Source organism: Cherax quadricarinatus, chromosome 51 (assembly GCF_038502225.1).
Source record: "Cherax quadricarinatus isolate ZL_2023a chromosome 51, ASM3850222v1, whole genome shotgun sequence".
Lineage (NCBI taxonomy): Eukaryota > Metazoa > Arthropoda > Malacostraca > Decapoda > Parastacidae > Cherax > Cherax quadricarinatus.
This window is the reverse complement of record NC_091342.1, coordinates 3,000,904-3,015,903: the sequence shown is the minus strand read 5'-3', so window position 1 is coordinate 3,015,903 and position 15,000 is coordinate 3,000,904.

Sequence of the window (15,000 nt, the reverse complement as noted above, 5' to 3'; positions counted from 1 at the left end):
TTAAATTATAGTAAACGTATCTAAAATATATTTAGTTGCATTAGGCTAAATTAAATTGCACTTGTTTTAATATGGTTAGGTAAGTTTTCTAAGGTTCTTTTGGTACAAAATTATTAATTTTTACATTGACATAAATAAAGGACTTAATTTTAAATGGTTTCTTGTTAACTGATCAACGTGCAACATGCACTCTTACTCTCAGAGAACATGCAACGTGCAACATGCACTCTTAGTCTCAGAGAACATGCAACGAGATACTCCTCAAGAAAAGAAAAATGAAATAGGAACGACTGATATTAGAAAAAATTGTTGTATGACGATTTAGCGAATCAACATTATTCTTCAAGATCATTTTTCTCATGTTCACAGCAAATAAATTCAGAAGAAAAAGAAATCACTTACCCGGCTATCCTGATTTAGCACTCAGGTACACACATAACTCAAAATAATCGAACGATAGGGATTAAAAGTCACACCACGAAGCCACTCATAACCACTGAAAAAAAAAAATTAACTGGACAACATGTGGATCCTCGATTCACTCGCATTAAGCAGATGTAATTGTGCGGGTTAATTCTGGAACGTTATTCAGGTTCCAATTTTTATTTTCTGCGCAAGTTGTAAATACGCAGAATTATTTAACCACTATACCGTTATTACTCAAATCCCGCGAGGAGCTCTTGTGTCGAAGTTGGTGAGACCAGAGTAAGAAACAGAACTATGAATAGAAAGATCTAGAAGGAAGGAAAGATTATGAGAAGTCCGACGATTGAGAGAGAGAGAGAGAGAGAGAGAGAGAGAGAGAGAGAGAGAGAGAGAGAGAGAAAGACAGAAAGGCTGGGGAGCAGGTATGATAATAAAGAACCAGGAGGATAAGCCATGAGAAGTGCATTTAACAGTGCTGGTGGTAGAGGAAGGGAAAGTCAGCGGACACTAACACAGTGCTGTAACCATTTCCATAAACCCAATAATAATTTTTCATTCTATGGAGACCAGAGACTGACAGGGTAATTAAGTTTATTCATGTGACTATAATTGGTGGCGTCACTAGCCTAGGGAGAGAGAGAGAGAGAGAGAGAGAGAGAGAGAGAGAGAGAGACAGACAGACAGACAGACAGACAGACAGACAGACAGACAGACAGACAGATAGACAGAGACAGAGACAGATACAGAGACAGAGAGACAGAGAGAGAGACATCCTTGAGAGTTTGAGAGAAACTAAACGCTATTGTTTATGTGATCTTCATTACTGATATTATTGTGTGTGTGTGTAATAATATTAATAATAATAATAATAATAATAATAATATCAATACAACTGCAGCAAGCGACAAGAAATCTCTATAAATTTCCATATTACTTTTCTTTGACCACTAAAGTCCCGTATTATATTCCAATCACCTATAAATTCTGAAGGGACAATTATTTGACTTACAATAATCCAGTGTGCGATTTTGTTACCTAGACAACGCAAATCTGGAATTTGCTAAATCAGGCAATAAAATCCCCTGAGACTTAAATATTTTCCTCTAAAATAATGCAGTAATTAAAAAAAAAAACCTCATTAAATTCTACAGTATATTTCCGTAATCTTAACAAAAAATTCAAATGCGATTTTCTTAATACTAAATCTCGTAGCTTAATTAAGAGGCTTATAAATTCTTGTACGATAATTGACCTATAGAGTCGTGTAATATAATAATTTAGCATATAAAGTCTTATTGCAGTATTTCTGACTATAGAATTTAAATCTGATGGTATGAGAATTTTTTTTATCGTCATTCTGAGAAAAATAATCATTTAATATACTTCTGTGATCTCTGATCACGTGGACAAATATTGAAAAAATCTTACAAAAGAAAATTCTGTGGAATGAATGTGGCCAAACACATTTTGATTCTGCTTTTGTGCCAAAGCAGAACAAAGAAAAAAAATTGGTGTTAAAGTCCAGCAGATTTGTCGGATTCGATTCTCCCCCCCCCCTCCCCTTTCCCCCCTAAGTTCTTATCTCTCCCACGGTACTCTTTTTATTTTTTTTGTTTTCCCAGGCGTTTCGAAATTCTCCCACGGTACTGGTTTTCCTCCCAGACGTCTCGAAATTCTCATGGTACTCATAACGTTCCCACAGCATCAGTGCTTTTTCCCACCGTGCATGCAACTCTCCCACGAGTACCATAACTCTCCCACGAGATCCCATAACTTTCCCACAGTACTCATAATTCTCCTACGAACCCATCCATCAACCCCCTCTCGCCTGGTCGCCCAGGATGGTGAAAGCTTCGTAATTTTTAGCCAACTTCTGAGTAACTTCTGGCCAGCTTTTGGGAGATTGAATTCATGTCTGGCTGGCCAACCCGACCACCTACAGAATGAAGAAAATATGACGACTTGGCTTTTCTTTTCCAACGGAAACAGTCTCTTTACTGTTGTAACAGACGCCTTTCTTCTTTTTACTTTTTTACACAAGGTTTTACATGGTTAGGTATAGGTTTCCTAACTTTATTTACAAGCTACATCAGCTCATTTTAAGGCCTTTTAATTGTTATGAGACTTACAAATTGGATCAGGATGAAGCGGGAGCCATCAATATCTAAGCGATTTCATTTAGTCAACCGAATTTATTTCGTTGATGTCATCCTAGGAATAAATGACCTCAGATGAAGTGATGTTCTTGGGAAGGATACCCTCACCCCCCTCCCCATTTCTCTCTGTCTCTCTGTCTCTCTGACTCTCTGTATTTGTCTCTGTCTCTGTCTCTCTGTCTCTTTGTCTCTGCCTCTTTCTCTCTGTCTCTGTCTGTCTGTCTGTCTGTCTGTCTTTTTTTTTTACACAGGGTTTGACAAGGTTAGGTTAAGGATCCCTAGCTTTATTGACAAGCTATTTACAGGTTAAGGATTCCTAACTTTATTGACAAGCTAAGAGCTGTTACCTACATCAGCTCATTTGAAAGCATTTTTATTGTTATGAGACATACAAGTACGGGACAGGATGAAGTTGGAGCCATCTGTGGGCCAGCATTTTCATCTGATCAACTGACTTTATCTCGTTGACATCATAATGCCGTACGAATGTGTTCCATACTCGAATCATCCTGGGGATAAATGACCTCAGATGAAGTGATGTTCTGGAGAAGGGTACAGCCAGAGTGAAGTTGCTGATTTCTGCCCGTCTTGTGGCATAAAAGCTTGTTTCACGCTGTCCTCGAAGTGGATCCAAGTGTGGTACTTTGACAATATTGGCCTTGTACATAACAGTAAGGCCACCCACATCCCTCCTATGTTGAAGGCTCTGCTGAAATGACAGATCTATCCAGGATGGGTCCAGGCGAGAGATGAGACGTCTTGCTCTGTTCTCTACTCTGTCAAGCAGTCGCAGATGAGAGGGGGGGCAGGCAAACCAAGAAAGTGGAGCATATTCAATGTGTGAGCGCACTTGTGCCTCGTACAGGATCTTGCAACTCCTACTGTCAAGCAGATGCGAGATACGGCGAAGTGCTGTAAGCTTCCTGGCTGCCTTGTTTGCAAGATTTACAACATGGTTCTTCATGGTTAGTTTGGAGTCAAATTTCACCCCAAGGATATCAACTTCTTCCCCAGGTGCCAACACCCTCGCATTCATCCTTACTACTGCACCGGCATTACCATCATGGTGCCTAGAGATCATCATTTGCGTTTTCTCAGGTACAAATGTTAATTGCCATCTATTTCCCTAAGCTGATATAGCTCTTAGCTGGTGATTAATGTAGCTTAGAGCAGCTGGCATTTCTTCTCTTGGATAAGTGAATGTCAGTGTACAGTCGTCTGTATATGCATAGGATTCTCTCTCTTTCTCTCTCTCTCTCTCTCTCTCTCTCTCTCTCTCTCTCTCTCTCTCTCTCTCTCTCTCTCTCTCTCTCTCTCTCTCTCTCTCTCTAAACTAGTGTTTACAGAATTATTCAAAAGCTCAAACGTTATGAACAAACGATACCGAGATCCAATTCAAGCCTCTTAAATACTGTACGAATTTAAGTGATTCATCCACAAAGAAAAAAACTGATTTTTAAAATGATTCAGTAAAGAGAAACACAAGCATGAAACTTAGAGGCAAGAGGATTAACACTAATATAGACAAATCTTTTCGTAAAGTTAAAAAAAAATCACTGGAAGAGATCGCCCTCCGGAGTTGTAATTACAAAAGTAATACAGACCCTTAAGAACAAATTAAACGTGAAATTTGCAAGTATTGAATAGAACCCGGTGCTATGAAAGAGCTGGATATGACCACTAGAATTTTGACTTCTGCTCACAAACTTTATATTATAGCTGGTTCACCAGAAGTTAAATAACTTCACAGTTAAAAACAGAACATAAAATTTAGACGATATGTCGTTCATCACAGCCGAGAAAAAACAGAGGCCAGAAGACAAGATGGAAAGAATGAGTAGGTTAAGAAGGAAGCAGTAGTAGCATTAGTAGTAGTAATAGTAGTGGTAACAGTTGTAGTGGTAGTAGTAGAGTAGTAGTAGAAATAGTAGTAGAAGTAATAGTAGTAACAGTAGTAGTAATAGTAGTAGTAATTGTAGAAAGCAGTAGTAGTAGTAGTAGTAGAGTAGCAGTGGTAGTAATAATAGTAGTAGTTGTAGAAAGTAGTAGTAGCAGTAGTAGTAGAATAGCAGTAGTAGTAGTAGCTGTCGTAGTAGTAGTAATATTAGTAGTGGTAGTAATAGTAGTAGTAAGTAGTAACGGAGACAATTACAACACTAGATGGAGAATCAAGTACTCTATCCTCCAACTCGGCCTCAGGGGACTCACAAAGATAGGAAAAGTGAAGACATGCAATCATTCAGTGTGTGCGAGGTATCTTCTGGGGGTTTGCCAGGATATAGCGAGGCAGAAGATAGCATACGCACTCGCTGTAACTTTGATAAAACCATGTGCTTTAAGGATGGTGATGCGGGTTCTCGGAGAGGTAAGTGGAAATCCAGAAGCTTTCATTGTCGCTCGACTCAGTGAAGAGAGGGAATAGTGCAAGGCCGAAAGACATAATGGAACAGGTGATACAAGAGATCAAACCGTTTCCGTCTGGTCTTTATTCTTCCAGTTGGGAAAGTCAGCGGACGAGAGTTCTTATTTTCAGCTGCTTGTGTTGTTGAGATTTTTTTTTCCCGTTTCCCTGGCGGCATCTCGGATGATTATCTGTTTTGTACATTACTTGAAACCTCCACGATAGCTGCAGATGTGAGAGAAAAGCTATTCTCTTGCCTCGCAGCTGGCGGTATCACTTGGGGAAATTGTTGAGGAGTCTGCACAGATGGGGCTCCGGGGATGCCGGAGCCCCATCGAGGTTACAGAAGCCTGCCAGAGATTGAACTCCGAATGTTAAGGGAATTCATTGCATCATCCATTGTACTGCACTGCCACTGGAAACCTTTCCTGCTCCACTTTGCAAGATCCTAGAAGCCGTTGTGAAATGGGTCAACTTAGTGAAGATAAACACTCAGAACTCTCGCCTTTTTCAAGAATTTGAAAATTTCCTCGTTTATTCCAAAGTACTCAGGCTTTCCGGTTGTAATACTGTGAATCGAGTGTTTGAACGTTGGTCACAGCTTAAGCTGTTCCTGGAAATACAAGTCCAGGACGATCTCGCGAATTACTTCAGTGACGTATTGCTGGGTCTTGCATACATAGGAGATATATCTAAGCAAATGAATAAGGTAAACCTCAGGCTACAAGGCAAGAGAACAACAGTGTTTCACGATCTTGGTACTTTCTTGACAAGCTATATTGAAGGAAAGTCAGTGCAGGGAATGTTTCCATGCTCCAGAATCTTGTAATTATTCTCCTTGTGATTGAAAACCATCCGCTTGATCCAGCTTTCAAAACTAACATCACTTAACACGGGGTATTCTTGATAAATGATCTCAAAAGCCATTTCCCAGAACTTGAGAAGGTAGAAATGAAACTAATGAGATAGATTTCTCTAACATCCATAATGTTCTTACCATTCCCAGAGATGCTAAAGACAATTTCCTGAGTCTAAAAAAAATCTACTAACGGAGATTGTTAAAAAAGAGATAGTTGACCGAATTTTGGACTTCATTATATTAGTCGCATCCAGAAGTCAGCAAATTTAAACTAGTAATCCTTTAGTCATTGTTCACAACATAATTACAAGAATCGGGATATTTCCCCATCCTTCTACAGATAAAGAATTGAAGCCGGAACTGGTTAGATGTGGACCTGGATATGAGATGAGCTTTGGTTGGAAGGAGACATTATGAACCTTCCCATTGAAATGCTCCTCCGAAAGCAATTAAAATTTGTTTTTAAAGTTGTGAGACCAGTCATGCAGCACGTCACAGTTATGTGAAATGTTGTAAAAATGTAGGATAATAATTACAGTGAATTAAAAAAGAGTGAATGGCTTTTGTTTTGCACGAGCAACACTGAACAGTTTATATACATAGTTGTGTATACCTTTCAAAAAAAGGGGGAGAGATGGTGATTTAAAGAGCTTTACAAAGGTAATAACAGTGAAAAATGTTTGAGAACCTTTGTTCTATTAGCAGAAATGGAATAAATGTAATTGGTGATAGTCGTAGTGGTGACAGCAAGCTGGCAGGCAAGCAGACAGGAAGGCAGGCAGACAGCCAAGCAGGAAGATTAGTATACGTGTCAAGATATAGATAGGTAGGACGGCAGACAGGTAGGAAGAAAATCTATAAAAGCATCAAACATTACCACTAAAACGCATAAATGTTTTCAAATACCAATCATGGAAAAAATAGTTAAATAATAAAAACAGAAGCAGTATAATGTGATTCTTTATTGACAACGTTTCGCCCACACAGTCACTTGATACAGCCCACTGTGTGGGCGAAAGGTTGTCAATAAAGGATCACATTATACTGCTTACGTGTTTATTTTTCCATTGTGTCGGTATTTTATACCATTTCCACCATTATTCTAACATATCTTTCATCAGACATATGTCCCTCTATCACCTATTTCTGGAGACTAATGTTTATAAATTTTTATGAACGGCTTGTTTTATTTTTGCAAGGAAAACCAAATATGCATTACGGCATATATAATATAATGAACGTAATTTATCAAATAAAATAATAGGGTAAGATGATATGGATATTTTCTGTCGAATGATGGAGCTGCCAGACCTCGTATCACATTATTATTATTATTATTATTATTATTATTATTATTATTATTATTATTATTATTATTATTATTATTATTATTATTATTATTATTATTATTATTATAACCATGGAGAAATGCTGGACTCCTAAGAGGTCATATAGCAGACCTCTTCGTAAGACTGAAGTCCCCTTGTTATTAATTACTGGACTTGTAAATTATAGGGGTTGCAACTCGAGGCGTCAAAATCCGCAATTCTTTACTAGGTATAAGCGAATCAAGTCGTTTCCAAAGCTACCATTAGTATAAAACTGGTTTAGTTAACTAATGAAGCACTTATGCCACACTTGAGTATTTATATTGTAAATTATTATTATACACAAAAACTCTAAACACTGTAACTGCTCCGAGGCTCAATAAACGCAACAAGTTGAGATTCTGCAGAGGTCTAAGATATATTTTCCACAAGGGGACACAGTTGGAAATTGAAGACTCAATGAGTCACAGGGATGTTATGAAGTATTTCTTCAGTCACAGAGTTGTGAGGAAGTGTAATAGCCTGGAAAGTGTTCCACCGTTTCTCTCTGTACTGGACTGATATAATACCTATGGCTGACGAAACATTTCCACGATAAAGACACTCGAGTGTTCTATCAGTGTTTCATTCATCTACCAAAACTAGAATAATGGTAACGTGTCTTGTTCATGCTAGAGCTCTTACCAGGTGCTAGTAAGTCACCCCGTTGCCTGAGCTTCGTCTCGGTCCTAGCAAGTAAGGTCGTTACCTGAGCTTCGTCTCGGTCCTAGCAAGTGAGGTCGTTACCTGAGGTACTATTCACGTACAGGGGATTCAAGTCATGGAAATTACTTGCTGGATTACTTTGAATGGAACAATTCCAGGCTCAATATCTCACCTGGGCAAGTCATGCGACGAGATGGTATGACGATACACCTTCATATCTCACCAGTGAGGTGTTGCCGGGTATGAGGAATGTGTCTGAAGGAGTGGGAGAGGTGTGAATGAGGCGTCTGGTGCAGTGAAGGTTTTCTGAAACCAACGGAGAGTCAATAATATTTTTGTTACTGTGAAACATCAATATATATATATATATATATATATATATATATATATATATATATATATATATATATATATATATATATTATATATATATATATATATATATATATATATATAATATATATATATATATATATATATATATATATATATATATATATATATATATATATATATATATATATATATATATATGGTATAAACCTTGGTAATAAATACCGACAAGTTGGTTTAGAAAGACACGTAAGCAAACACTATAACATATTTATTAGAAAACGTTTCGGTTCTGGGACCTTGATCACTTCTAACATACAGAGGTAGAAAGACATTATATATTTAGGCGGAGAGTGAGATGTGACGCACGTGACCTGAGGAATGTCATAAGAACATAAGAATGGAGGAACACTGTAGAAGGCCTACTGGCTCATGCGAGGCAGGTCTTTATCAAAACAGCCTCTACCTATGATGAGGACGGGTAGACGATGAAATCATGTGACTCCTGTGTTGTTGGGTTGGTGTTGCTTAAGTATCATGTATTCCAATGTTTTTGAAATTTTGTAGTTTCCAGTGTTGCGTTCTATAGTGTCGGTGACGGCGATTAGTGAGGCTTCTAGCCATCGTCGGCGTCTGACGCCGACGGTGCCTAGTGAAGGTAAGAGACAAAAGGAAGAAAGAGGAGGAAGAGGTAGAAGAAGAGGGTATATATATATATATATATATATATATATATATATATATATATATATATATATATATATATATATATATATATATATATATATATATATATATATATGTATATATATACACCCTCTTCTTCTACCTCTTCCTCCTCTTTCTTCCTTTTGTCTCTTACCTTCACTCATGGCCCTCCCTCGAACAGTTACGCCCCACAAGGAACAAAATCGTTATGTACCACTCACAAACTCCAAAATCCTCTCAGTCTTACTCTGTGTCATGCCGCAATGGTCACTTTCCTGGTGTACAGGGAATGGCTACAGCCAGTGAGGTGTGTGTATGATGGTGTGTCAGGCAATAGTATCAGGCTGCAGGTGGTGGTGCGTTCTAGTGCTGGTACTGATGCTGGTTCTGCAGTTGCTGTTAGTGCTACTGCTGCTGGTGCTACTGTCACTGCTGGTGCTGTTGTTGCTGTTACTATTGCTGGTGCTATTGTTACTGCTGCTGCTGTTGTTGTTACTGTTACTGCTGCTGGTGCTGCTGGTGCTGTTGTTACTGTTGTTGTTACTGCTACTGCTACTGCTGGGGCTGTTGTTGCCGTCGCTGCTGCTGCAGGTGTTGTTGTTACTGCTACTGCTGCTGATGCTGTTGTTACTGCTCCTACTGCTTCTGGTGCTGCTGTCACTGCTGCTGCTACTGGGGCTGTTGTTAATACTGCTGCTGTTGGTGCTGTTGCTACTGCTACTGCTGCTGAGGCTGTTGTTACTGCTACTGGTGCTGCTGTTACTGCTATTGCTGATGGTGGTGTTGTTACTGCTGCTGGTGCTGTTGTTACTGCTACTGCTGCTGCTGGTGTTACTGCTGCTGGTGCTGTTGTTAGTGCTCCTGGTGCTGCTGCTACTGCTGCTGCTGCTGTTGCTACTGGCTGCTTTTATACCTGTTATCGATCTTGATATTATTATTATTACACTCATAAGTTATCATTATTAATTACCAATAATGTTTAAAATGCTTATCAGTTTAATTAACTTCTCTGAATGTAAACAGTGTCATTCCAGAGAGCGATAATGCCGAGCGAAGGAATGTCATAATTGAGCGTGGAGAATGATGCTATTGCTGCGAGCGTGGGAATGTTATGACGGAGCGTGGGAATGTTATCGGGAGCGTGGGAGCGTTATGGGGAGCGTGGGGATGTTATGAATCAGCATGGGCATGTTATTGCAGAAACTGGCCGCAAATTAGGAGGAAATAGTTATTAGCAGGTCTCCGTGGAGGCTCATTACCGACCTCATTAGCATTCACACGTTGAGACCTGCCACCAAGCATTGTGGGGGAGTCGGGCTGAAGACGAGAGTAAATTGTGTGAGAGAGAGAGAAGGGAGGGAGGAGGAAGAAAATGGTAAAATGTGTGTGAGATGGGTGGTGAAGAAATTAAAAATGAGGAGGAGATGAATAGGGAGAAGAAAAAAAATTGTGGGGAGATGATAAGATAGAAGGAATGCAAGGTAAGGGACTGATTACCTCAAATACCTTCTGATCTTCACTATTCTTCTTTGTTTTGGACTGACGAAGCCACTGTGTGAAGATACGTTTCCACAATAAAGTTACCCAAGTGTTGCATATGTGTCTAATTTATCAAGATAGAAGAAATTAAAATATGAAGGAGATACTGAGAAGAAAACTGTAAGAAGATGGAGAAGAAAAGGGAACAAGTTATGGGTTAGACGGTAAATTATGGTAGAAATTGGCAGGAAAAGGGGAAAATTTTGAGGAAAGGAGATAAGGAAAAAAGGAAAATTTCCCCTACAAACGGGGAAAATATGATATTCTTTGTTGATTGAAAATTCCCTGACCTGCAGTTAATACCCACTATGTGCAGTCATCTTAAGACGCTGCGGTGGCATGAAGATGGCGTCCCCCACCAAGGTGGGGTGGCCCGGTAGATAAGAAAACCATTCACTGTCACTCATTCAGTCACTATTTTACCAGAAAGACTCCGATATCACTGTTCAGATTACCTCTTCCGATCCACAATATTCCCACATTACCACAGGTACTGCAGGTACTGTACTTTCCATCTCCAGGACTTACGTCCAGCTAACCGGTTTCCCTGAATCCCTTCATAAATGTTGCTCTATTCACACTCCAACAGAATGTCAAGTTATAAAAACGACTTGCCTCCACTTACTCCTATCATGCTCACTCAAGCCTATTGGATGCCCAAGTCCCTAACACTCTAAACCTCCTCTACTCACTACTTCCTAGGGAAGCCCCTATCCCTCCTTCCTTCACCCCAGCTTTATACCCCCTTCAAGTCATCCTAATTTGCTCCAACCTCTCTAAATGTCCAAACCACCTCAGCTACCCCTTCTCACCCCTTCAGAACTCCGAATCTCCTAACTCTGAATTCTCTGCATAATATTCACACCACACAATGTCCTCAGTAATATGACCCGAAAATACGCTCAGCGAACCATAATCTACTTAACACATGCATCAAGTGAATTTTACTCTTTCTCTTGAGAACCAAAATAATTGCCTATTTTTCCCTACTAGCATCTGATGCGTTTATTTTCAGTGGTTTATTATCACTATTTATATACATTAAAACGCAAATACATTGAATAAATAAAGAATGGAATAAATAAGGTGAGGAGGGAGAATGCGTAATGCTCGTGGAATCCCTGATCCGCATAAGAAAAATTAATGACTCAATTAAAGTCATTAAGACATTACTCAGGTCTGTCGACAACAACCCTGGCTCGCCCCCTCTCCAACTCAAGAGAATCTTAACTCAGCATTAAACAAGAGAATAAAGTTTATTGTCTGACCTAATTAGGCTGGGAAATGTCTGGTTTCATAACCAAACTTTTCACTCTCATCTTAGACACAGAAAGCAGATTACTCCCTCTGCTGCTCGTATCGGGAAACTGCGACACCAAAACGATGAGATAATTGAAAGTATATTCGAATAATTACCAAGTATAGAGCGAAATGTTTTTTTTATATGATTTGTACTAAATAAATTATCTATTTTTTTTTTAGTTAAAGCCTCTAGGGGCTGAGGATATCTATCCAAGAAAGAACTTGAAAAAAGTTGAGGCTGGTTGGACACAGCTATAATTAGGATGAATAGAGGAAATTACTAGTAAGACAGTAGAAATGTTAATGAATGGATCAAGCTGCCAAATAGCGTGAATGAAGCTATTCCCATGTATCAGAAATCTTCCCTATGAGGATAGACTGAGGACCCTGAATCTGCACTCACTAGGAAGGCGTAGAATTAGGGGAGGGTATGACTGAAGTGTATAAATGGAAAACAGGAATAAATAGAGGGGATGTAAATAGCGTGCTAAAAATATTTAGCCAAGACAGGACTCGCAACAATGGTTTCAAACTGGAAAAATTCAGATTCAGGAAGGATATAGGAAAGCACTGGTATTAGTAGAGTTGTGGATGAGTGGAACAAAATCCCGAGTACCGTTATAGAAGCTAAGACGTTGTGTAGTTTTAAAAATACATAGGTTAGATAAATACATGACGGGGTGTGGGTAGGTGTCAGTTGGACCTGACTAGCTTGTGTTAGTAGGTCTGATGCCGTGCTCCTTCCTTAAGTGGATGTGACCTGACCTGACTAGGTTGGGTCATTGGCATAAGCCTGTAGGCGACTTGGACCTGTCTCGCATGGGTCAGTAGGTCTGCTGCAGTGTTCCTTCTTTCGTATGCTGTTATGTAAGCTAGCTTTTAGAAAAAGGTTAGAAAAATATGTGGGTGGAAAAGATTGGTTGTGAAAAAGACTTACCTAGCATGGGCTGGTAGACCAACTGCACATCCTTCTATTTTTATAAATTCATATGTCCCTCCAGCATTCTGGAGAGAGTCGTAACCCTAAGTAAATCTGCCTGGATTTCCTACTCTAGTGCTTAAAACATTGCAAGCTCCTGATGTGTTGGTTGCAACACGAAAGGCCTAGAGCTATTACTCAACTACACCGTAGATATTTTGCGTCTTTTATCGCTTGTTTGCGATTTTACATACATACATACACACACACACACACACACACACACACACACACACATATATATATATATATATATATATATATATATATATATATATATATATATATATATATATATATATATATATATACATATATATATATATATATATATATATATATATATATATATATATATATATATATATATATATATATATATATATATATATACATATATATATATAATAGCAAACAAGCGATAAAAAATATCTACGGCGTAGTTGAATAATAATGTATTACTTTTGTTTTCCGTTACACTTCTTGAGTGAAAAAGCACTTCATGAAGGGGTAATAAGATATGAAAGACGATAAACCGAAGGTTTTATGAATATTGAATCTCGCGGCTCACAAGAGATGTGTTGTTATGGTGTCCTACAGTGTCAGACTCTCGCTGAGGAGATCTCGGTGCGTGTGTTTACCTGTCAAGCATCCCCATTATCCGAGGCTCCGTGAGAGCGACACTTACTTCAGCCCTAAACATGCCTTCATTACACAGAGTGCGCGGTGATACCTCTGATTCGTCACTCATCTTGTAGCTTAGAAAAACCCTGGAGCATTAACTTTATATCAGACCCGTGTGTGTCTCTCCTGTGTGAGTGGGCTGATGCTAGGTTAGAGTGGCGGTGTAGTAGTGTTAGCGTGGTGGTGCTGTGGTGTTAGTGTGGTGGTGCTGTGGTGTTAGTGTGGTGGTTCTGTGTTAGTGTGGTGTTGCTGTGGTGTTGGTGTGGTGGTTCTGTGTTAGTGTGGTGGTGTTTTTGTGTTAGTGTGGTAGTGTTGTGGTGTTAGTAGTAATAGTGTGGTGGTGTTGTTGTGTTAGTGTAGTGTTGCTGTGGCGTTAGTGTGGTGGTGTTGTGGTGTTATTAGTGATAGTGTGGAGGTTCTGTGTTAGTGTGGTGGTGTTGTGGTGTTATTAGTGATAGTGTGGTGGTTCTGTGTTAGTGTGGTGGTGCTGTGGTGTTAATGTGGTGGTGCTGTCGTGTTAGTGTTGTGGTGTTAGTAGTGATAGTGTGGAGGTTCTGTGTTAGTGTGGTGGTGCTGTGGTATTAGTAGTGATAGTGTGGAGGTTCTATGTTAGTGTGGTGGTGCTGTGGTGCTAGTGTGGTGGTATAAGTGGGGTGGTGCTCCTACAGTCAGGTGAGAGGTCTTAGAAACTATCATCACTTCCACCTCATAACCTTCCAAACTAGCTTCATTTATCCGTTCATTCTCTACTACAACACCGAAAAATACATTCAGCTTTTCCTTGGGCATTTTCTTAGAGCCATGAGTGATTTCTCCTGGGAATATCTACATAAATAATAAATTATATCATCTAGGCATATCTTCAAGATATTTATACGATTTCTCCTGGGTATATTTCTCAGAACATGGGTATATCCGATGATCAGTAGCTGATATATTTTATAGTATGACTTCCACTCAGCAATTCACTTGCAAAACAAGATATAAATTTTTACTCTGTTTTCTTGCTTCTATGACCGCACAATTTTTTAATCCATGTTAAATCTCCTTTGTTTTATTTATAATTTATTTGGCAAAAAAAAAAAAAAAGGCAAATTCTTGACTCGGCCGAATTCCATAAAAATGTTTCTCTCTTTGATACGTGAGAGTTGGTCAAAAACTTTTTTCATATATTTAGTTCTCTTTGAGTGTACCTAACGTTTGAGTTGCTATGATGTGCTCATTGATGCTTGTGGCTCACTTGTTGTCTATGGCTAGTCGGGACTGTGGCTCACTTGTTCTCTATGGCTAGTCGGGACTGTGGCTCACTTGTTCTCTATGGCTAGTCGGGACTGTGGCTCACTTGTTCTCTATGGCTAGTCGGGACTGTGGCTCACTTGTTATCTATGGCTAGTCGGGACTGTGGCTCACTTGTTCTCTATGGCTAGTCGGGACTGTGGCTCACTTGTTATCTATGGCTAGTCGGGACTGTGGCTCACTTGTTCTAGATGGCTAGTCGGGACTGTGGCTCACTTGTTCTCTATGGCTAGTCGGGACTGTGGTTCACTTGTTCTCTATGGCTAGTCGGGACTGTGGCTCAC